Genomic DNA, 24,086 nt, shown 5'->3' with positions numbered 1-24,086 from the left:
AATGTGTAATTGTGTGTATTTTCAGACATTTAACCACTTAAACCGTCAATACTTAGTAAACTTGACCTTTCACTCTGTACTTGTCTTTGACTGCTCTTTTTCCCTCTACACCGAACCCGTTTAGCCGACAAAAAACGATCTACAAGCTGTGAGGCGTTGTATGTCTTCTATTTTTGGCTGAAGTTCTGCTCAGAATAGGGATTCTAGTGGTAAAGTGGTTAATGTAAAAAGAACAAAATGGTTCCAGTATCACGAAGATTTGCGGCCCCCCTTCTAGTATAAGGGTCCCGGACCCCCTGTTGAAGACCCCTGTGACATAGACGACTGATGTCACAGTCTAGTGACATGAAGTCCAAGATCCACATGTGGAGAATACCAAGATATTTTTCATTCTTCTTTTGAGTGGTGTAAACCACTCCTACAACTGGCTTTGTTAGTGCAGAAAAAATGAGCATGGTTGCTATGTTCACCCTGTTCACCCGGGTGTGATTTCATTACGTCAGACATGATTTCATTACGTCAGACAGGCTATGTTACACCACTCAGTTCACACGGGTGTGATTTGTATTAAAATATGTCTGTAAGTGAAAGGGAAATCAGTTTGTTTCATCAGCCAGTAGCAGGACACAGAAATGATTAGGCTGCAATAGAAGGATTAGCAACACTATTGAACACTTGAGATCATTATTTGGAAAAGCAAGTCAAATACAAAGAACACTGCGATATGCAGGTCTGTCCGAGTACGAAAATAGCGTTTGGTTGGTTTTCACCACCAAGTGTCACTGTTGCGCAACCTAACACACACACACACACACACACACACACACACACACACACACACACACACACACACACACACACACACACACACACACACACACACACACACACACACACACACACACACACACACACAGAGTTGCAGCACTCACACAGAGTTGCAGCACTCACTTCACACGGGTGTGATTTTTATTCCAAAATAGCACAAAAAGCCAATTTTGCTAATCAGCTGTTTTCTCTATTTGTCCTATGAACATGTATCTAGTCCTTAAGTGGTTATAGGAGGCCCTCTTTGTGCCTTGGAGGCCCAGTAATGGAAGAAGGTCCAGAGAAAGATGCCGCTGATTAAATGTCCTCAACATGTCTGTGTCCTGTCTAAAGTGTCCTTTGGTTAAAAGCGTTCCACTAAACAACTCTTAACGTGAAACAATTTAATTCAGGTTTTTCCCCCGCAAATGTCGGGCCTCTTGAGGGGATCCGGGCGACTTTGGTCCACCGGACCTAATTTGAAACAGGAGGCGTTTCAGACAACTCTATCGGGGTTCTCGTACTCTCCAAACTGTCTTCGCGAGCGTCTCCCATGGGAGCTGCAAATTTTAGGCCTCCAGAACAGGCGCAGAGAATGGGGGTCTGAGGGAAGAGCAGGGCCCAGGGGTTTGGAGCACATTGTTCACGGCTCTCTGGCTGGTCCCTCTGGCCTGGGGGAGAGCAGAGAGAGGAGACAGTGCTGGGAGTATGGTTGGCTGAGAGAGAGAGAGCGAGAGAGAGAGAGAGAGAGAGAGAGAGAGAGAGAGAGAGAGAGAGAGAGAGAGAGAGAGAGACTGTTATGAAGACATCAGTGTCGAGGCTCCATTTCACATCTGCCACAGTCTTACCAAAACAAATTCTATGACACTGATAAGGGTCCTATAGCTCAGTGGCTCTTAAGCAGGACCGCTAGCGTACATTGTTGCAGTCGAACAGACACCTTACCAATATTTCATTATTTTATGAATTTATTTATTTTAAATGAATGCCCTACTTCATCATACAAGAGTGTCACACAAAAGTAGTCTATAGTACTAAGTAGTCTACAACCTCACAATTTACAAAAATAGCAGATCCACAAGCAACATGCTTGCGACGCACTGTGAGCTTGTGGCCATGGCCGTGTTTATCCACAGGCACGCTAAGGACAGGCCTATGTCTCGTCATGGGGGGGGGGGGGGCTGAAAAAGCATGATATTGTTGACGCAATAATAACATGACCGTCGGTGAAAAGTTAACTCAGCCCGGTCGAAAAAGAAAATACCAAGGATTTGTCAGCGACACGTCACTGACTGTGGTTTATAAACTGCTTAGTCTGTGTTACTTCCGTGTTGTGTAGCATACCAGTGACGTTCCTTGGTATCTTTACCGTTCACGTGTGTTCAGACTGAGCAGCAACAGCGTAACAACAAGCTGTAGCCTATTTTGTCATGCTCGCACTAATGAAACAAAACACTACACGGTACAGGATTATAAAACATTCAAGTATCAGAAGATGATGTAACCCAAGTAAATTAAGTAATGTGTCACTGTGCATGTTTAACAAAAGTTTTCCACATGTCCAAAGTCATTTCTGAACAAGGCATAGGCCTAACCTTTTTTTTTAATTCATACTATCCTTGTTGATATAACGCCTTTTAGGTAATTTATACATTATATTGTGATAGCATAATATAGCAATGGGTAGGTACTTGAGGCCAGTCAACTGTCTTCTGTGGGTTAGGTTTTGGTAGGATGATGCACGAGCATCCCCCCCATGCCGGTCCACGAACACTTTATGAACTGTCAGCTGGCCCGGTCCATGATAATAGAAAGGTTGGGAACCCCTGACCTAGCTGTTGTTGCCATGCGTTCTGTCCCTGTCTTTCAGCCTCTCTCCTGCTAAACTCACTGAATGTAAGACAGTGATAAACTAAACAATGTTATGGTAAGGTTAGTTTGTAAATTGTATCACACATGGTGGAGAGATAAGGGGGGGCTGGGTGGCTGCATTGTTAAGAGCAGACAGAGGCTAATGAATTTGCAACAGACAATAATGAATAACAGTGTAACACTAATAACTTAGTTTTTATTTTGTACTCATCAAGCTGCTTGTACCTCTAGTATGGAACAAAAGCCAAATCAAATACAATGTAAAATCTTAAGTAAAAATAAGCTTTACATTTTTCTACATTTAATTTGTGTACTCATCTCATTCAGAAGTGAAAACAGACACTTGGAAAAATTTTATATTATTGATTGATTGAATACTTTATTAACAGGCTTTGGGCCAAGCCCTATGTTCCTCTGTATAATATCGGAATCGGTATCGGCAGGTATGACCCTGCAAATAATCGGATATCGGTCATCATTTCATAATCGTGCACCTACAGTTGGGTGCCACCGATATTGTCCCTTATCATTTGACCCATTTAGGCCTGACCTCAAAAATCCTTCTAAATCCTCCAGTTTTCTGAAATAAATATTTTCACGATTTTTCAAAAATAGCAGACCTACAAGCTCGTATGAGTTTGTAGATCTGCTATTTTTCAATAGCTAAATTATAACAATGTTTAAAACACCAAAAGGGGTTCCCGCCCAAAATGGGTTAACTGTCCTTTTGCGCAGATCACGCAAACCTCAGCAAAAAGAAAAGGACAATATCGATGGCCTCCAACTGTATAGGGGGAGATCTGGCTGTGCCTATAGGGCCCATTCGGATGTTAACACAGCCCTGCTTGTGGCTCTGACCCTTTGCGCGATCCTGAGCACAAAGAAGAATCATTTCATTTTTGTTACGTTTAACAAAGGTGGAATATATTATGTTAAAGATTGTAGTGCTTTTACTCACTTCACTTTATAAAGAAGCCATATTGTTATTTTGATTGTGTGAGTTATTTTAAAAGAGTGCGTGAGTGTGCATGCATTGCATACATATACTGTATACATGCTCAGCCCTGCAGCAATCACTGGACTGGTTTGAAGATGGGGAGTAAGGAGGAGTTAAGAAATCAGAAACACAACTAAATAGTAATACCATAGACAGTAAAGAGGCAGGGCAGAGACGTGTGGGTGGGGTATCAAGTGGCCTCGGGGCATTGCATTTTTTGAGGGGCGGAAGGCAAAAAGTAAGTAAGTAAGCCTTGCCGAGCCATGAGGCCAGGAGCCTATCGCCTGTTTCTGTAGCGTGAGGCAGCTTGATGTACAAGTACACCCCCTGGACATGAAGCTAGTATGTCGCAGGGACTTACCCCCAATCCAACCCTTGATGCTGAGTGCCAAGCAGGGAGGCACTGGGTCCCATTTTTTTGAGTCTTTGGTATGACCCGGGGCCGGACGGGGATCGAACCCCGACCTTCCAGCTTCAGGGCGGACATGCACTCTTCTAACCACAAGGCCACCTAGCTGGTGGCGGAAGGCCAATCTGAGGGGAAATGGCGGCCATGGCCTTCATGGCATAGTTATTGTTATGTAGTTGTGATCAATGTAATTGTGATCAATGTAGGTTCAAGAGAAGAGACCACCCTCTGCTTATCACGGCCACTCCCCGTTCTCAATTGCTTCCCTATACCAGACCTGCCTTCACTCATTAGCCACTCCCCATTCACAATCACCCATATCCACTACACCTTCCTCCACTCACCACAGCCAATCCCTGGTGCAATCACCACAGTATAAATACACCTGCAATTTTTCGACCGGCTTGTTAGTTCTGCCTCACAACAGACCAAACATGGGTCGTGAGTACTGTGCTTGTAGATCAGCTATTTCTGCTATTCATTGCTTTCAAATGTATCCTCCTCCTCCCCAACCTCCTCCTTCCTCCTCGATTCCCCTTCTTTCTGTCTCTATTTCTCTAAGAATTCAGGCGCTCCCCGAGTAGAGCAACGTCAGCTCCCGAGACTTTTCCCCCACCACGAGTCTCGTTCTAAACTTGGGTTCCTCATCCCATTCCACATTCATCTCATTTTGTTTCAATAAATTGTCAAACTTACAGTAAGTAGAGGTGTGGTATCTTATTAGTGAAACTGTAGTTACAGTATACAGTAGTATAGCTATAGTGCCTGTTGGGGATGACTCATGAGCTCTCATGAGCTCATTGCTGTAGTTAGACAACACGCATGCACACACACAGGGTGCTGTGTTTACCCTCTTTGCCCTTTGCAGAGGCTCCACAAAGATGATCTGGTGATATTCCCCAGTGATATCACGGCTGTTGGTTTGACAGACCTGGTCTGTGTGTTGCGTGCTGTGAGGCTCCATGCCTGAAAAGAGGAAGAGAGATTGATTAGCATCTCTCCGGATGGCGCGCTTGACCCGCGGGATGCACAAACACCCATGCGATGTGTCACTGAGATTAGAGCACTGTCTGCAGGAGAGGCAGGAGAGGCACCGAACACACTGAAAAATGATGGTTCTTCCAAAAGCTGTATGGTTTCCACGAAGAACCATCACTACAGAACTATTTTATTTTGTGATTTTTTTCTTTTAGCTCCTCATATTGTGGAGAACCTTTTTACCTATATGGTAGGAAATACTTCCTCAAAGAACCATAACCATTTTTGATGGTGCACATTTTTTGAAAATAACAGATCTATATGCTCGCAATGCGGAGACCTCTGTAGGATCCCTACGTTTTTGGCTCTTTGGTCATCTCTTATGCACCTGTCGCTTTGGTGTGCAAAAGACTTGTTTCTCATCTTTCTGGAACCATCTTTCTGGTATTATCTAAGATCCACCCCATGGACTGTTTCACATTATGGTGAATGGAAAATGGCTACACTGCCCCTGGCAGCAGGCTGCTAAAAAGGTTTTTCCCCATACAATCGATGATACGACACATGAACCATCTGACAAGAATAAAAATAAATCAGGCCAGAAGAAAACCTTCATTCACTTGACTGTTGCTAGCTAAACTGTCGTAGAATGTACCGTGAAGCTGTTTATATATGTTTATATACTGTGGCAGCTAATGAAATGCTAGTGGTGTAGCAGTATATAATATTATGCCAAGCTTATACCTAAATTGCATAAGCTGTACTGTTTTGTATCATCCTATTAAGGCTATTATATAACTACTGACTTTTTTGCGCTTGTTTTTATTTATTTATTTCTCTTTCTTTTCCTTCACTAATAATAATAATAATTATTATTATTATTATTTTTATTATTATTATTATTATTATTATTACTTTTATGGTGCTACATTGTCTGAAGGACGCCAAACAAAAATAAGTTGTAGCATTATGTAACTGTGGCTGTGCATGTGCACAAGATGTAACAATAAATACAACCTTGAACCACACTGAAGAACCTGCTTCAATATGTGTGTGTGCTGCAGGGCTGCAAGACGTAGGACAAGATTCCAAGAGCCCCGGGTTGGCAGGGGAACTTCAAAGACGCCAATGGTTTACAGGCTTTATTGTTTCATAAATATTTGGCCGTCCGCGGCGATGATGTGTTCTGGGGCCCGGCATTCCAAGCAGATCCCCTGCAGACAGCAAGGCAAGGCGAGGCGAGGGACAGTTGCAGTTTCCTTCACAGCCCTGACATCCTGTCACCCTGATAGCAGCTGTCACTGATGCCTAAATGCATACCCCGTCATACCATAAAGCAGGGGTCTTTGTCGTTTTTCAGGCCAAGGACCCCTTAGCAGAGAGAGAGATGAAGCAACAGGGACCCCTTAGCAGAGAGAGAGATGAAGCAGCAGGGACCCAGGCTACAAGGACCCCTTAGCAGAGAGAGAGATGAAGCAACAGGGACCCCTTAGCAGAGAGAGAGATGAAGCAACAGGGACCCCTTAGCAGAGAGAGAGATGAAGCAACAGGGACCCCTTAGCAGAGAGAGAGAGATGAAGCAGCAGGGACCCAGGCTACAAGGACCCCTTAGCAGAGAGAGAGATGAAGCAACAGGGACCCCTTAGCAGAGAGAGAGAGATGAAGCAGCAGGGACCCAGGCTACAAGGACCCCTTAGCAGAGAGAGAGATGAAGCAGCAGGGACCCAGGCTACATTCATGTCAAATGTGTGTTTTCAGGCATTTAACAGCCTAAACTTTGTAACCTTGACCTTTTGCCTCGGTAAGTTTTTCCCTGTACACCAAACCTCTTCACCTGCACATTTTCGGCTAATGTTGCCCCCAAAAATATGGATGCGGATGCTAGGATTCACGTGGATAATGTAAAATAATAATAATTATATATATATATATATATATATATATATATATATATATATATATATGTATGTATGTATGTATGTATGTATGTATGTATGTATGTATGTATGTATGTATGTATGTATGTATGTATGTATGTATGTATGTATGTATGTGGATATGTGGATATGATGCTAATGCGTCAACCAAGGAGACATAGGGGCTTGACACATTAGCGTCATATCCATTGGGGTGTACTTGTACTTCATGGCTGGGGGCTGTACTTGTTCCTCCCCGAATTGGAGTTCAAATGGTTAAGTGGTTAAACAAGAATAAAAATAAACACCCTCTTAGCTGTTCTTTGCCCGTGACCCACAACGACCCACCTGTAGATTATTTTGGAAGGGCCAAGGTTGTTGACAACGGCAAAGGCCACAAAGAGATAAGTTTAAACGCTCACACATCTTGTGCATGCAGCTGTCCGATGCGCTGACCAATGGCAGTGCACAGAGCACTGGGCCCGGAAATGCATGCTGACAGTCCTGCGGCCTTCACCACCTGAAACGCAGAGCGCCTGATAGATGGTTGACCTTCTGGGGACAATGCCAGATGGTACATTTCTTACATGTCTTGTGGTGTGTGTATGTGTGTGTGCGTGCGTGCGTGCGTGCGTGTGTGCGTACGTGCGTGCGTGCGTGCGTGCCTGCGTGCACACTCTTAACACTACACATTCTTGGGCCATGATTTGACTATACAGTATGTTAACTTGCGATTCATAGTGAGTTTGATCAGTTTGTCAATTGTTTTTGTTGAAGAATGGACAAGGAATTTGATATGATGCCTTTCCTCAAGGTTATTTAGTTTTCCTTTTCTTTTACTCCCTCAGGGGCATGAGATTTATTTTTGGATTAGCTCTCCATACCTCAGTGGTCTAGTGCAGAGGTTCCCAACCACTGGTACATGTACCTGTGCTGGTACGCGGGACATGTCCCACTGGTACGTATACCTGTGCTGGTACGCGGGACATGTCCCACTGGTACGTATACCTGTGCTGGTACACGGGACATGTCCCACTGGTACGTATACCTGCACTGGTACACGGGACATGTCCCACTGGTACGTATACCTGTGCTGGTACACGGGACATGTCCCACTGGTACGTATACCTGCACTGGTACACGGGACATGTCCCACTGGTACGTATACCTGCACTGGTACACGGGACATGTCCCACTGGTACGTATACCTGTGCTGGTACGCGGGACATGTCCCACTGGTACATGTACCTGTGCTGGTACACGGGACATGTCCCACTGGTACATGTACCTGTGCTGGTACACGGGACATGTCCCACTGGTACGTATACCTGTGATGGTACGCGGGACATGTCCCACTGGTACATGTACCTGTGCTGGTACACGGGACATGTCCCACTGGTACATGTACCAGTGGGACATGTCCCACTGGTACATGTACCTGTGCTGGTACACGGGACATGTCCCACTGGTACATGTACCTGTGCTGGTACGCGGGACATGTCCCACTGGTACGTATACCTGTGATGGTACGCGGGACATGTCCCACTGGTACGTATACCTGTGCTGGTACGCGGGACATGTCCCACTGGTACGTATACCTGCACTGGTACACGGGACACGTCCCACTGGTACGTATACCTGCACTGGTACACGGGACATGTCCCACTGGTACATGTACCTGTGCTGGTACGCGGGACATGTCCCACTGGTACATGTACCTGTGCTGGTACGCGGGACATGTCCCACTGGTACGCAAGAAGGGAATCCCAAGTTTTCCCGACCCTGCTCTATTAACTGTGTGTCACCAGGATCAATGATGGTCAATGACAATGATATAACTTTATGTTGTGATATAATAATATAGCAGCGGGTAGGCTACTTGAGGACAGTCAACTGTCTTCCGTGTTTTGGTACGATGATGCGCACGATGATGCGTACGATGATGCGCACCCCCCTTCCCCCACCCCCCCCCCCCACCCCCCAGCCAATGCCAGTCCGTAAACATTTTATGAACTGTCAGCCGGTCCATGGTATAGAAAGGTTGGAAACCCCTGGTCTACTGGTTAGTTCACCTGTTGGAACCCTAGCTGGTTTGACTCTCGCAGACAAAATCCCTATCATGTGGATAAATCATGCTGGATGTTGGATTTTTTTTTAGCCCTTCCTATATCCAGCTTTTGGTGTGTGTCCACAAACTTTGTCCTGTACAAACATTAAATTCCCATTGAGAATGAATGGAGAATGTTACGTCATAGTGTCTGAGCAATTAGACATAAGTGTCTATTTTATGTTATGATGATGTACGAAGATAAGAGCGCCCCTCACTTCACATGGGTGTGATTTTATATATTTTTTCTCCAGAATGTGCTTTTGTTTGACTAGACCTGTGCCCGTTGGGCACCGGCCTACTTGGGAACGAAGCAAATTGGGAACAATGAAAACCAGGAATGCATACCCCACCCTAGTATGCGATACCTGTTCTGTTGTCATAGCAGCCGTTTTAACCAACTGTCTGTATGTCTGTGTCCCTTTTGTGCGCATTAATGGAGATCGGAAAGTCTTTGTGCAGTGGCAAACGTCTGTGGAAATGTCTGAAGAGTGCAAACTGACTGTGAAAAGTGGACTGATTATTATTAAGTAATCAAATGGCAGGTGTGGGGGTTGAAATGGTAATCAATTGGCTCAGACAGAGCCTGAAAATTGCAGGTGTGGGGAGTTAGGCTCATTAGGTCCACTGGCAGAGCCTGACCAGGGCCTTTTCTGGTGGTTCTGGACAACCGTGAATCTGACCGACTCAAGGCACTGCACTCCCTGTGGTGTTGTGGAACGGAGACGTGGTGCATTTATTGTAAGATGTCTAGAACAGGGGTAGGCAACATTGGCACTGGGGAGGGTGATCACTGGCACACTGGCATAAGTGTGAGACAGAGAAGTTTTTTCATTCCAAAAAAGTTTAGCCAGTTAAGTTAAGTCCACTCACATCTACAAATTACATCCTGCACATAATTGTACATTTAAAATCCTAACTCATGACTGGGAATGGGAGATAGGTGGGTTTATTGCTCTGAGTTTAATGGTGATAGAAAATATTTCTAAGGTTGTTATGTGTATCCTATGTGGATGTGGTGTCATAATTATATATGGCACACTGACTATCACGAAAATGAAAACATGGCACTTAATGTGAAAAAGGTTGCAGACCCCTGATCTAGAACATGTTCTGCCCAGCCACTGAGCACTCCTCTTTGGGGTGGAGAGACAGGTATTTGTCACGTTCTTAGCTTACGCATGTTTCGCGATAAATGCATTTTACATATGTGATGTATTCCCATGCTTTTTGTTCTTGCTTAATGTAAGTCGCTCTGGATTAAGAGCGTCTGCTAAATGCCTAAATTGTAAATTGTAAATTGTATTTGCATTTTTATCAGCTGGTTTGCTTCTTCTAACTCGAGTCCCAGCTGATATATATTATCAATATAAGCACCTGGTCTAAATGCAGGTACTACATGCATGTGCACACAATCTCCTCTCACTTGTTTTGGCTGCCAAACACACGCCATAGCCTAATGTAATTAGGTTTATGGCGTTATTTAGTAATAGTAAGTAAAAGTAAGTATACGTTAGAGAGGCTTATTGTCAGTACGAGCATATATAGGTTTTATTTCTTTTTGTTTTGTTATTTTGTCTAGATATTATTTTGTACAACAAATGTGAGATTTAAACCTAGTTCTTAAAGTGGCCTTTTTCACACATGATTTCAAAATTTTCAATAGCTGGGGGAAAAAATCACACCTGTGTGAACTGAGTGGTGCAACTACACATTTATTGTTATAGTCACTGTACTGTACTGTACTGTACTGTACTGTACTGTACTGTACTGTACTGTACTGTACTGTACTGTACTGTACTGTACTGTACTGTACTGTACTGATACACTTGAAATCATATACAGTTAATATGTATGTGTGTGTTAGGCTGCACAACAGTGACACTTGGTTTTAACCAAATGCAATTTCCGTGCTCAGACACAGGTAGCCAGCCAGCCAACCAGCCAGGCAGCCAGCCAGGCAGGCACACACAAAGCTACTTAAGGAAGTGGTTGCACCACTTAAAAACTACCTGAACTGAAGGTTCAGGTACATTTGCCATAAGAATCACGTTTCTTGATGCCAAAGCATCGATACAGATTGTGACACAAAATCATCATGCACTTGATTAAGTAAACCTGAGAGATGATTCTTTCAACCTTTTAAAACATTTGCATCACCTTTAATTACGCCCTGGACCACTGTGGACCATGGACCGCTGGTTGAGAAACAGCAATGGTGGAAAGTAAATACATACAGTATTGTACTTAAGTACAATTTTGAGGTATTTGTATTTTAGTTGATCTGCTAGATCTGCTATTTTCAAAATATATGTTATACATTTTTAAACTTTAAATGGGACATTCTGCATAGTGAGTATACTTTCTACTTTTGGTACTTTAAGTAGGCCTACATTTTGATGCCAATACTTAATTTGTACAAATTGTACTTACTCAAGTACATTTTGAATTCCGGACTTCTGCTTGTAACGCAGTAGTTCTACATTGCAGTATTGACACTTTTACTTAAGTAAAACATGTGAGTACTTTTTCCACCACTGAGAAACTGTGCCATTCAGGGAGGTAAAGAGAGCGTGGTGACCTGTGACCACACTCCTTCCATGTCTGATGTCTGGGGCTTTTAAATCCACATGCCGGTGCTCCCTGACTGTATCCATAGCGGTGGTGCTTCAACTCACCATATAGACGAGGAAGCCCCCCCCCCCCCTAACCCCTACCCCCCCAATGGGAAAACGATTGTTTATTTAACTACTGTTTTATGGAATACCTAGTGACAGGAAGTCCTTAAAACAGCAGCAGTTACTATTTATATAGTCGCCTTTTCGAGTAAACACTCCCCTCATAACCACACCCACACCCCACCCCTATTGCCCCTGTACTCGCCCATACCTCCCCCCCTTCCCCCTGTCCCTGGACCCCCTCCCCCCTCCCCACGGGTAGACACCCTGCCGGTGAGGAATGCACCCATTCACAAGCTGGTGTCCATCTTGGAGGCTTGCCTCTCACTTCCTGTTTCCATGGCTACGGCTTCCAGTCTCACCACAGATGATCGCTGCAGACAGTTTTTATTTTACTTAAAAGTGGCACTATGCAACTTTTTTGTACTATTAATTCAATGTAATTGTGTCCAATCTGTAGTAGACTATGTTAATACAATATAACTCATACAATTGGGGTGGTTGTAGTTTGTCTCCCTGCTCTTGAGACATTTAGATTGTGTCAAAAATGTGTCTATATGTATCACATATAGACACAGGATCTGACACGGATTTTGACCTGATGGTCAAGATTAAATTTATCCCCTGAGCAAGGGGATAAAACCTCAAATCTTTCAAAAGAATTGTCAAGCTCATTCAAAAAATCACACCCGTGTGAACTGAGTGGTGTAAGGTATTATATAGCCTGATCAGCTGTGGTCTGACGTAATGTCTGACGTAATGAAATCAGCATCAACCAATCAGCATCAACCATGCTCATTTTTTGAGCACAGACAGACAGACAAACAAAGCCATATAGGAGTGGTTTACACCACTCAAAAATAGTTAAACTACAAGCTCACAACAAAGCTGTCAAATAATCGTAGTGGAATGAAAAGTACAATTTGCCTCTGAGAGAGACGTATAAAGAATAAAAAAAAAAATACTTAAGTAAAGTAAAAGTATTCCAAAATTGTAGTACAGTAATTCATTTATTTTCACCACTAGATGATGACAAGAAAAGACTTCTCCCTCGCCAACAAACTGTCCTGAATGCTATGGGATAAAAACCAGTGGTGGTGCCCAGATGTTTTACTTACTAAGTAAAAGTAACAGTATATAAATGCTTTGTTGTGAAAGCTCTGTATTCAATATGTTACTGGAGTAAAACAATATACTGAGAGTACCAAAAGTAAAACCCTTCACAAGTTTTCAAGATTTGTCAAAATACGAAAATTGCTGATCAACAAGCTCACAAAGTGGCACCTCGCGACACGTTGTGAACTAGTAGATCTGCCATTTTCAGGTAAACATGTATCTAATCTAATCTAATCTACAAAGTAACAAGTAGTAGTAAAAGATTTTGTGTCTGAGATAGAGTGGAGTAGAACTATAAAGTATCGAAATATGGGCCGCATGTCGTGGGTTCAAGTGCCGAGCCATACAGCCTTTGCTGCGTGTCATTCCCTGTGTCTCCCTCCCCGTTTCCTGTCTCTCTTCACTATAATACTATCCAAAAAAGGTCAGGTACAGGTTATTGTGGGCAAAAAGCCAATCAATTAGGATGGAATATGAAAAATCTGAAAGACCTGTTTTGTTTAATGACTATAGAGCTACTGTGTACCGATGTGTGTGATTTTTGGACAAAAGTACTGTACAATAATGTGTTTTGCAATCAACAATCTCCTGGTGGCACTATAACAGGCCCATGTGAAAGATTTGGGCCAGAGGTTCTGGTCTGGTATCCAGTGAGTGCTGTGCATAGTTTCGCTGAAAGCAAGCCAACAGTGCCAGAGATTAGCTGTTCACAGACTGAGAGAATGATGAATGGATGGATGGATAAACTTTGGAAGCCAAGCCAATCAGGATGGAATCTGAAAAATCTGAATGACAAGTTTTGTTTCATGACTATAGAGATACTGTGTACCATGTGCAAAAATGTGTTTTGCAAAACTCGGCCTCCTGGTGGCACTATCACAGGCCCATGTGAAAGATTCTGAGACAGAGATACTGAATTGGCATCCAGGGAACGCATGTGCACTGTTTCGCACCGATCAGGCCAACAGTGCCGGAGATAGCTGTACGCGGACGGACGGACGGCCAGACAGACGGATTGACAGACAGCATGCAAAACATAGTTTCAGTATTCATAATGAAATGTTTAAACTCAGAATGTGAGTAGGAAGTGACTGATTCATTAATTCACAATTGGCTGCGATAAGAGTTGAAAAGAGATTTTTTTCTTTGCAGCGCGTTAAATGCGTCCATTCACACGAGGATCGCAGTCCGACCTCACGTTTCTAAGCCAGAATGCATGCCGCTGTTTTGCTACCCATGTGAAAGGACCTTTACTTAAAAATAACGACTTTTCTAATATTTAAGTCTTCTAACTGTACTTCTAGCTGAGTAGGATATTCTAGTACTACTCCTGTTTTGAGTGCCAATGCTGTCAAACTGCACGATCACTACATTGAACACGTGTAAGCTACAGCCCTGCTAGCTGCCATACACATGTTTGTGTGCGCTTGTACAGTACGAGGCAGCTGTGTTCTGATCCGCTCTACCCAAGCGGCGGCCCATAAATCACAAAGTCACCATGAGCCTCTGGGGAGTGGAGGAAACAGGGGTGATATTTCACCTCCAGCTCTCCCCAAGATACCCCCCCCCAAAAAAGAAGATCCATGCTCGAGCTCTTCATTGAGACAGCTACTTGTCAACGTTGATTGGGGGTGCCACGTCCGTGCGATGTGGAGATTGGTTAAACATCTGTGCCAAAATAAGTCGTTGTTTGGCTGAAGGCCTGGGGGTGCAGCCTGGGTTATAGGCCCGATCTGCTTTGCTAGCCCTGACAACTTTGTTTGGCAGAGCACTCGATGTCCATGTGTTTATGCCATGTACTGTAGTATATTCACTGCGAGAACCACATAAACCGCTCGGACATGAGCTCGAATACGGAAGAACACGCTCTGCGGTTACGCTTATGTGCTCCGTGTTATCTTGGCTGGGATTTGATGGCGTTGAAGGGAGACCAGGATCGTCCGGGAGTCAAGAAACACTCTGCCGGTAACTACGCAAGCTCACGAGAGTGTATGTTCACATCATGAGGCAGCAGCCACAGCCCGACGTTGAGTGATCTGCTGACAGAGTACACTCACATGCAGTGATGTGTGTATTAGGTCTAGGCTCATTGGTTCTCTCCATGGGGTCTGTAGACCCCTAGGGGTCCTTGAGGGGGTAAATAAATGATCAATAGTTGCATGGGAACCAAAATCCAGTGACCCTTATGGGTCTGTAACTCTGGGAGTGTACAAATCCAAAAGACAGAGTTAAATTAACACTAAGGATTTAACTGTGGGGTCCCAGAGATTAAAACATGTATCAAATGGGGGTCCGTGGCCTAATGCTTATCAAGGTGGTGGTATTTGAAGTGAGAATCACTGAGTGTTGTGTGGGCGAGGTGCGGCAGGGGGATGTGTGAATAAGTGAGATGTTCAATGCTGATGAAATTCCCAGAGAGCCCAGGATGAATCCTGAGGTCCCTGCTGATGCACAAACCAGATGGCATTCACATTTCTCCTCCTCTCTCTCTCTCTATCTCCCTCTCTCTCTCTTTCTCTCTCTCTCTTTCTCTCTCTCTCTCTCTCTCTCTCTCTCTCTCTCTCTCTCTCTCTCTCTCCCCCCCCCCCTATTTCTCTATCACCCAACTACAACCAGACACATTATACCATGCTGTGTTTGTGCATATTATGTACAAATGTCTATGTACATGCTTGTGTGCGCACGCACGCACGCACGCACGCACGCACGCACGCACGCACGCACGCACACACACACACACACACACACACACACACACACACACACACACACACACACACACACCTGTCTAGGCCGTGAGATATACAGTCTTCTTTGGGAACCTTTTCACCTGTGTAGCAATATATCGTTTTTCTACTCACTCCACTTTAAGTTCTTTCATCTATTCTACACAGTAATGCTCCCTGTCCTCTGTTCACAAGTAACGTGAACATGTGTAAACGCCTTATATCTGAACGTCACACTTGTCAGTATAGTGTTTCTAATTGTGAACGAAGACAACAAATGTGTTTACATACCGTTTCAGCCTTTTTGTATCGTATAAACCTGATCTGTGTTTTTTTGGCATGTGACCCAGTTTAACTCCTTTTAAACTTCCCTCTAGGCTTACACGGCACACCGTTGGTTTAATTTATTGTCTCACTGACCAAGCGTAGAACCTTGAATAGCCCAGACTCTGCATGGACGGCACTGCTGTTATCTGAAAAGTGCCTTTTAATAGCACTGAGAGTCAGCCGTTCCTCTGGCTCCCCACTGACAGAGTCAACACAACCAAACGCTCCACTTCGCACCCCGTAAACACTCTGTTGACAGTGGTCAGAGGCTTATTATCCTGACAGCAAGCTGGATACAGAAACTCCAAACAAACCTGCAAGGAGTGTTTTGAGCTCGAGACTTTTTACTACAACAAATACATTCACTGCATGAATTAATCACATTAATCCCCCCCCTACACACACACACAAACACACTTTGTTTTCATAATAAAACTTAGAAATGGGGGAATACAAATAAATGGAAGCTTTATTTGTTTTTTTGTTTTTTCAACACACAACCCTTATGCTTACCCAGTACCACTAGTCAAGAACAGCACATTTACAAGTTACATTACATAATGTAATGTAGATAATGTTCTCGCTATATTGCAAGATTTCTGAAAACGTTCGCCTATTAATGACATGCCCAAAATAGGCACGGCAGGCTGTAAGGGATTAACCTGGCCTCAGCCGAACACAAACAGCAGCCTCTGTGCCTGCTCTACATTGTGACACATTGCTTGTGTATTCCCTATCCCAACAAACTGGCCCGCACTGCCTCTTGTATTTACAACAGAAGCCTGTGTGACGGATTATCGGGGGAAAAGGTATTGACAAAACGTAATCTTTCTCCTTCTGTATCTGATCTCGCCTCCCCTGCCCCCCCGCCCCAGCCATGCGAGGAAACAAAACTTGATACGAGTCCAAAAATGTGGGGCAGAGGTCACAGATTCTTTGTGTGCTTCTGTGTTTACCGGCCGCCTCTCTGCCTGGCGAGGAGTGGAGTGGCGTTCTCACTCTGACATGTGGTGTGTGGTGTGGCGTTGTCCTGTCCTCCAGGCGTTGGTTGGTTGGCAGCCCCCGCCGGCCCACAGATAAGTAAGCAGGTACCCCAGGGGTCCAGAGACAGCTAGAGCCCCTCGGTGGATGAGAAGTGTCTCTGCTGTCAGCTTTAGTTCCCAGTATGCCCCCCCTCACCCTCCCACCCACCCACCACCATCTCTTTGGTCCCAGGGCCCCTCCCTGGCCCTTTGTGTGTGGACCCCTGCTCCCTGTGGACTCTCGTCGCTCTCTGGCCTTTCACATGCGACTGTGTCCAATCACACCCCTCTCTCTCTCTCTCTCTCTCTCTCTCTCACACGCGCACGCACGCACGCACGCACGCACGCACGCACGCACGCACGCACGCACGCACGCACGCACGCACGCACGCACGCACGCACGCACGCACGCACACACACACACACCCTCCCTCCCACTGAACCCTGAGCCTCTGTCTCCATCTCCAACCAGCTCCTGACCCTTAGAGAGAGAGAGAGGCAGACATACTCATGCACACACAGGAACGGTTACAGGAGGACAGAGTGCTGCCTGCCGGCGATGTGACAGATGTTTTATACACATTCAAAGCTAACGATTTTAGGGCTCGTTATTTCCTCCATAGAAGAACATCACAAGTAAGACAAAAACAAGACAGGATCTAGGCCTACATACAGTCTATGGCCTGGCTCACACGTGCACAACAGATTAATGTATAGCTGATGCATGAGACTTATTGACTGATGCAAGCTCACAATGCATTTCCAATGGGAGTCACATGTTTTGACACATTTGTGTTGTATGAGGGGGTGGGGGGAAATCGAAACACAGCCGAAAGCCGTACAACACAAATGTTGTGTCAAACCATGTGACTTCCATTGGAAATGCATTGGGGCAAGATGTAAACAAACCCTTTGTATACAGCATGCATCAATGTTGTATGCTAGATCGAAAGGTGTGAGTGAGGCCTATGGCGTCAGAAAACTTGACTGACTAGTATACTATATAGCTCATATATATAGCTAGTCACTTCAGTTCAGTCATCTATGGCATCAGTGACTCCTGTGACGTCAGTCATCCATGACATCAATGCTACATAGCACACCCAATCTGACCCCCTTGACCTTAAGTATAAAATGAAAGTTCCAAAATAATAAAATATATATTCATAATTTGTGAAATGTATACTCACACAGACAGACGCACGCACGCGCACACGCATGCACGCACGCACGCACGCACGCACGCAGGCACGCACGCACGCAGGCACGCACGCAGGCACGCACGCACGCACGCACTTTCCAGGATTCAAATTTTAAAAATACCGTAGTAAAAGTAGCAGATGTACAAGTTCAAAGTGTGTTGCTTTGCGGCACGTTTCAAGCTTGTACTGTAGATCTGCAACTTTTGCGTGACGCTGTAGGATGATCAAGTAGGGCATTCATTTACGGAAAAACACAAATGGTTAAAATACGGAGATAAGAGGTTTCTGCCCGGCAGCAATGATATGTTGCTTGTTCTTTATAGCTGAATAATTACATGAATTCAACATGGACAGTACTTCACGGCCCGGCTCCTCTGAATAATTACATTAATTCAACATGGACAGTATACTTCACGGCCCGGCTCCTCTGTGAGTGCAAACAGCACCTCCGTCAGGACCTGCTGTCTGTTTCCCCTCTCCCCTGTCAGAGGGCCACAGGTTGCCGGGTTCTGGCCCATGTAGGCTTGCCCGAGGGCTCGAGGGGGCCCTCATTTTGACCATGAGTCCAGGAGGAATGGATCTCACCTTCCACAGGAGTCAGCTGTCAGATGGTGAGCTGCACCTGCTGTCTGAGACAGGGTGGTGGGCCCCACATGGGGCCCCCACCCCGCATGCATGCATGGGCCCTGGCCTGGCCATCGCTGCTGCGGCGTGTCAGGGATGATTGCGTTGTTTACACAGGTACAACCTATGACTGGTTTCACACACATACACGAGTTTGCGCACATGCACGCACACACACGCACACGCGCGCGCGCACACACACACACACACACACACACACACACACACACACACACACACACACACACACACACACACACACACACACACACACACACACACACACACACACACACACACACACACACACACACACACACGAGGCCTCCCTTGGCCAGCGGTCTCTTTCCTCTCATTCCTGGTAAAGGCGTCTCACCTATGTGCTGATGATGAGGAAATGACCAGAGCCAGACAACATTGGTCCCATCCAACCTGACATCTTCCGCTGCCAAGAGTGACCCGTGGCTATTAGCTGTTCAAACATCTCCGTGCCACAAAACTTGAATTCAATTGAATGGGGGCACAGTGAGAGGCAGCTTGGATCTACAACGGCCACTGTTTTTTTCATGCTGCGGTAAAGCATTTTCATGACTATAGGAGGTCAGTTTCACAGATTAAACCACAAGGAACTATGGTCCTATCAACCATTGTCAATCTAATATAAATGAGAAATGAAGATTTACATGTTGGTAATGTTATTAGTGTGGTTGCCTATAGGCAAGCAGAGTATTGTTATTGCACTGCAGCGCTTACATCGTTGAAAACGTTTAGAAACGTTTAAATCGTGCAATAACTCTCTATTCTCCCCTCCGTTTGGCCAGCGATTCGGAACTCTTCCCAAGGCATTTGTGCACTTTGCCCTCAACTGATTGGACAGTATATGGTGACATTCCCAACTCAACTCTTCCAGTTGAACAATATTCCTATAGCAGTAGAAAACCACACATCTTTCTAGTTCTTAACATTCCCCATCAAAAATGACATTAAGGGCTTTATTCTAATACATGAAATGTCCAACAACAACATTCCTTTTACATCAGACAAAACTACAATAGACAATCAAATATGTTTCACACAACTTGGAAGTAACAATATGGTCACACAATCATTAAAAAGCCACAGAGCAGTTGAGACGACACACACACACACACACACACACACACACACACACACACACACACACACACACACACACACACACACACACACACACACACACACACACACACACACATTTACAATTTAGGCCTAAAGCAGATGCTCTTAATCCAGAGCGACTTTACAGTAAGCAAGAACAACACAGGGTAAGGTAATACAGTACATCACATGCAGAGAAATAGTCATCTAGGATCAGGTATCTAGGATACAGATGGATTCTGTATATTCCACAGAATATACAAATACAATAATCTGTACATTATTAAAACACTATACTGGATGCCACATCATGCCATCTGTTTACATTATAACATGCTATCTAAATTACATTTTTAGCACACACACACACACACGCACGAAAGGGCCCATTTGGTTCCATTTTTGCACGTTATGGCGGCGGTCTTTTGAAATCATAAAGTTTGAGAAAGAACCACTGCATGGTAGTGGTAAAGCTTTAACACAGTCCAGCCTTCCTCCTCCTCCTCCTCCTCCTCCTCTCTCTCCTCCTCCTGCGTCCCACACACTCGACGCGCTCAGAGTTCTGGGCTCTGGGACAGCGGAGAGGGAGAGAGAGAGAGAGAGAGAGAGAGAGAGCGAGAGAGCGAGAGAGAGAGAGAGAGAGAGAGAGAGAGAGAGAGAGAGAGAGAGAGAGAGGAACATTCCTCGTTTGACGATCGGGTGCTCGTCGACGCTGCCATGATTTGCTGAGCAGCAACTCGATCCTCTCTTGGTTTCTTAAAGATGTGCGTGTTGTCGAGAGGACAGTCGTAGCCGCGAAGGGGACGCGAAAGGAGTTTGAACCACCAGAGAGTCCTGGGACGGGGACAGGACGGGACGCAAACTCAAGTCCAAAAGTATATCTGTAGGCTACGCGTTGCGTTCGACATCGCAGACTGCCGCTGATCGCTGTGCTGTGCTGTCGCACCTTTTGGATCCGAAGTTTCAGATCCGCGGCTACTACTGTTTTGATTGTTTTTTGAAGTTTGTTTGTTTTTTCAAGTTCCTTCCCCGGCTGTCTGATGCACTTTGAGCCCGTGTCTAATGGAGGGCCCCGTGCGGATTTGTCATATTCATAATAATGCGTTTTTCTCCTGATCCACCCGGCGATTCGGCAGCGTTTACCCTCCTGCGAGAAGAGAGAGGTAAGAGAGGGGCTGTTCTGTGTGGGTCCGCTTTTTAGGGTACAAAATAAAACACTCCTAAACGATGACATTCAGTAACGCCATTCCAAAACGATATATTTCTATTTTTTATACGAAACTCTGTCAAGCCCCCCCTCCAAAGAAAACTGTAAAAGCACAGCAGCTATCTGAATATTTAATACGATATAATAATTGGGGGCGCCCGTGGACGAAGTGTGGGCCTGCAGTGTAATAAGCTAGACAATAATTCTATTCTAAAGTGCAGACCTATAATAGACTGTTTCGTTGTGTCAGAACATAATAGATCCATTATAATTATTGCTTGAGCATCTATGTGCCATATGTGAACAGTAGCTGCAATGTTTTTGGAGAATAATTAGTTTTGCCTATCTAAGTTCCTGTCATAGCCTACTATAACTTACTGTTTATTGGTTTAGTCAAGTCTCTGAAGTCTCTTTCTCCAAACTAAATGGAAGAAAGGTCTTATTTGTAGCTATTTGGTAAATGTAATGGCAGTGATACTGAAGCTTGTGTTGAAAACACATTGCCCGAGGGCTGCATTTTTGTCTTGATGAGAGATGAAAGAGCATTTTTAGAAATGTCAAATATGTCCCATGGTTGACACTTTGGTGTCAGAGTCATAAAAGGTGAAAATGGACTGGGGGCAACTAATCCTTCAGACATCTGAAACATGACTTTGTTCTCTAGTCAACCTTGATGGGCTTCCTTTGAGAAACCAACTTTATGCCACAGCTTGCAGTGTACAGAAACTTAACTCCTCATACTAATGAAGCACCTTTGTCGCACCACACAGAGAACACTTATTGTCTCAATAGCATCTCCAAAGATATATGATCTTATCAATCTACAGACAGAAGAGTAGAGTGGTGATGTAAAACTTAAGACATTAACAAATTAAATGTGAAATGTCACTCTAATGGCACTGCCTGGGTGTAAGAGCTTAATAACAGTGTCAATATACATATTTATATGAAAGTGATAGTTTTCATTGCCTGGGATGGTGCTTTTTACTGATGGCTATTGGAAACATATATTCTACTATACAGAGTCAAGTGTACATTTAAATCAGAAAGTATACAAATGGAACCAAAGGGACACTTAAAAGGTCCATTTGTATTTCCATCTGAGGTAAAAGATAATCTACTGTGCAAGGGTTCTATATCTATCACATAAAAGGGAAGAGAGAAGATACAGATGGTGATTGGTCACAAATCAAGCCTCACTTTGGCTCTTGTTCATCAATGCTCTCTGAGGTCTTTTACAAACAGTGGTGGACCTCACTTCTAAACGCATCTGCATCGTCTCATACAGTATGCTATTATCCCCAAGTAATATAATTGTTTAATTTGCTAACTTTGATATACACGTGTATATCACTAACAGTATCACGTCTTGTCTTGAGAATTCAGATATAAGTAGTGTATTTTGCTTACTTATATAATGCATCCTTTCTTTAGGGATATGTTATATATGATTGCTTTGGCCATTTCTAAGTCAAGTAATGCAATACCAGACATTTTAATTAGTTGCATAGACCAGAATCTTTATTCCCATTCTCAGACATCTCTGGCAATATGAACATATGATAAAAGTGAATTACTCCTAATCTCCTTATTTCAGTAAAGTCTGGAACGTTCATTTAACTGAAAGTGTTTCAGACTTAAATTAATACTCTTAACTGTGCAGTATATATGCACATAAGCTTGGATGTACACTGACTGTGACAGATTGTAATAGACATATTGATAGTCATATTAGCATGAATCCAAGACCAAGCTTCTTGCTGATGGCGTGTCTGAGCAGAAACAAAAATGTCTTATTAGGCTGAGGATGTCTATAAGTGAGAGTAGCGATGAACCTGCTGAGATAAGACCCTCACACCTTTTTTATTCCTCCAATTTCCTCAGTCTAGCGCTCACCCCTATAACGTGGGCTTCACTGGGACTTTTGTTACATAGGGGTTAGACTCAGAAAATGGAACACTTAAAAGTTATCGAGAACAAAGTCCTGAACCCGTCTCGAATGCATGACATCCAGTCGGTGGGACGCGCATGGGCACCCCCAAACAAAACACTTTCAAGTTCAAACAGTGGCTGGCGCATTGTCACGTCCGTGGGGCGACAAGGAGACACTTCCGATGGCTTTCAAATCCTTTTCACCGCCCTCCTATATTGGGCCAGCTTCTGACAGGATCAGAGAGGCTTGCTTTTGTTGCCAAGGCTAAGCCAGCAGAGATGGCATCGGCATTAGTCGAACATATGGATGCATGCCGGTATTTTTAACTCAAGCTATCACTCAACAAGCTCTCAGCGTGTGTGAGTTTACCCACAGCAAATGTTTGTGTATGGTGAATGTGATTCAACGAGACGCCGGGCCGCAAAAGCCCCACAAATGCTACAAACTACGTTTGTTTTCAAAGCACGTTCTTTTGACTCGGAGAGAAATTAATAAGTCATTAGCCGGTTCTTATCACAGAGGCTGGAACAAAGCACAGCCATGCTATTAAGTGTGCTACAATAATGTTTGAATGATTAGGGCACTGGCTAATGATAAACATATGTTGCCGTTGTAGAAGTATGTTAAGTGGGCAATTTGAATGTAAGCATGTGTAATGACACCAGCCCCTGCTCTCATAATGGCCCTGTTGATGATTCTGACGCAGTATTATAGTCACTGACCCCCCTCGACCCGCACACACACTGGAGACACACGGAGGGCACCCGCTTTCAGAAAAGCCCTTGATAAATGGAGGTTGATTAGTAGCTTGTTACAGCAGTTGTAGTGCAAAACAAGTGGAGAATGGTAATATGCTTTGAAAGAAAGAAACTTGGACCATGAGGTGACGTCTCTCAATGGTATTTGTTAAAAAGGGCATAAATAACTAAGGCATGATGGACCGATACATGACTTTGCACTAAGCAATACAATGCTTAGTGGATCCTACAGGTCCGGCTGGCTTCATCAGAGCTTATAAAAAACTAGTA

At 44.3% G+C, this 24,086-nt stretch overlaps 1 protein-coding gene across 5 annotated transcripts in view; it reads left to right on the top strand.

Moving 5' to 3' along the window:
• Window positions 1-20,624: 20,624 nt before the first annotated feature.
• The window catches only part of cdon (cell adhesion associated, oncogene regulated), a 58,721-nt gene continuing 55,259 nt past the window's right edge, over window positions 20,625-24,086 (top strand). For all 5 annotated transcript variants that reach the window (XM_079515070.1, XM_079515069.1, XM_079515068.1 and 2 more), the window contains exon 1: window positions 20,625-21,081. The gene's annotated coding sequence lies outside the window, so the exon portion shown is untranslated. The remainder of the gene's footprint in view (window positions 21,082-24,086) is intronic.

This window comes from Electrona antarctica (genome assembly GCF_951216825.1).
Source record: "Electrona antarctica genome assembly, chromosome: 11".
Classification (NCBI taxonomy): domain Eukaryota; kingdom Metazoa; phylum Chordata; class Actinopteri; order Myctophiformes; family Myctophidae; genus Electrona; species Electrona antarctica.
The sequence above is the reverse complement of the archived record's forward strand: the minus strand, read 5'-3'. Positions and strand labels throughout refer to the sequence as shown.